Source organism: Magallana gigas, chromosome 1, assembly GCF_963853765.1.
Source record: "Magallana gigas chromosome 1, xbMagGiga1.1, whole genome shotgun sequence".
In the NCBI taxonomy this organism is placed as follows: Eukaryota; Metazoa; Mollusca; class Bivalvia; order Ostreida; family Ostreidae; genus Magallana; species Magallana gigas.
In genome coordinates this window covers 50,178,394-50,180,168 of record NC_088853.1, presented here as the reverse complement: position 1 = coordinate 50,180,168, position 1,775 = coordinate 50,178,394, and the positions used below count along the sequence as shown (strand labels likewise).

Here is a 1,775-nt window from a genome sequence, read left to right as displayed (position 1 = left end):
CTTGTGAGAGATTGCAATACAATTAGGGCTGCATAAGTAATGTACTCAAAACAGAAGACACATGGGAAACAATTAATATGTCATCCGTCTGTGCAGCTGGTAGGTCTCTGATGTCTTATCAGATCTGTGGGAAAAGGGGGATCATTAGTTTCATTGTTTATTTTCTCTCTAGCCAGGGAGCGCTATGATGGGTGATTTATGGCTGAGAAACCCTGGGGGGGGGGGGTAGAAATGATAACGAGAGAAAGAGAGGGGGAGTCGGAGAGTAGGACTTGAAGACGACAGATAATTAAGTTCATCATAAGTGATGTATTTTGCTCTTGTAGTGTATATGTGTAAATATGTAAATAAACTGTAAATAGAACTATTGTTTTAATTTCATTGACAAGTCCGTCACGTTACACTTTATATAATCAATTCAGTTAATCTGTAGTGTTCTTCCTATATATAATCAATATAGAAAAGAGTGGGTTAAGAGGGAGGTACTAAATAATATATTTTGTATGTTATGTTCTGCAGAAGATATAAAAGACGAATTTTACCTTTAAAATTGCATTTTAAATCTTATTCAAAACTATTTTAATGAAAATCATATGAATTGTAGTAAAATCGATCAATTATAATAAAAAAATAAAAACGATCGTCTCAAATATTCTTTATTTAATTTTTAACATATTCGTGTCCTTTAATATTCACCAAGCTAAATTCAATTCGCATAGAAATTGATGACACACTATTCTCTGAAATTGTGATGCTAGGTATACGTACTGTCGTCTACTGAAATTTATTTATCAAATTAAATGAAGTTCACTCTTTATGTACTGAATTAATTTGATAAAATAAATTTCAGTAAACGACACTACTTATGGACTTAAAACTTATGGACTAAAAACTTAAATAAAGATTAAAGTCTTCATTACTTTGTTTCAGTTTTAAGAAAAAGTTAACATTTCGATTTATTCATATTTAGTATTTTTTTTTGTTAAAGGACAAATCAATATTTGTTTTCATGATCATAAATTGGAACTATCTCTAAAAAACAGTTAAACTCTCCTGACATTGAATATGAATATTAACTTAGAAACTAAACATTTTCTGATAGAAATGAGTTTTTTTTATCCGAGAAAGAAAATCAAACGCAGTAATTGTTGGCCCGAAACTCGAAGTCGACCATTTGAAGAAATAATCTTTATTGTTTAGGGGTAAAGTTGAAAAGGGACGAAAAGGTAAATATTAATGCCAGCTTCTTTACAACATACATATTGAAAAAGAATCTGCTCTTCTTTATCGCAGGTAGTAGTCTGCGAATCTGGCGGCCGTCGCTATCGCTACTCTTCCGGTAAGACGTTCTAACTCTGGAAATGGCTATAGCAATGATGATCTTATAACTCTTCCATCAGTCGTCAATTGTTTATTCATTTCTAGAAAAAAACATTGTGTAACAAGTTTTAATCCTACTATTTGAATTATTTTAAGCCACACTCTCTATTAACCATTTCAAAAAGTTTCATAACTATAGCAAAAATGTGAATGCAGTATTTATTTTTGGGTTCATTAATATCTACGTAAACTTTTTATGTAAATTACATGATGTCAGCAAGAGCAGCGTGCAGACTGCCCCGAAAGGTTGGAAAATGTGGAGAGGTATGCATACGTTATAACTATGACAGGAAAAAGAAAGCGTGCATGAAGTTCAAGTACAGTTGATGTGGAGGAAATGCAAACAACTTAATCTAGGTCTCTCTGCCGTAATGTGTGCAAGAAACCAAAAAGTG

At 32.1% G+C, this 1,775-nt stretch overlaps 1 protein-coding gene across 3 annotated transcripts in view; it reads right to left on the bottom strand.

Moving 5' to 3' along the window:
- LOC105324599 (multiple epidermal growth factor-like domains protein 10) overlaps positions 1 to 1,775 on the bottom strand; it is a 90,992-nt gene that overhangs the window by 49,640 nt on the left and 39,577 nt on the right. The gene's annotated exons all lie outside the window — the stretch shown is intronic.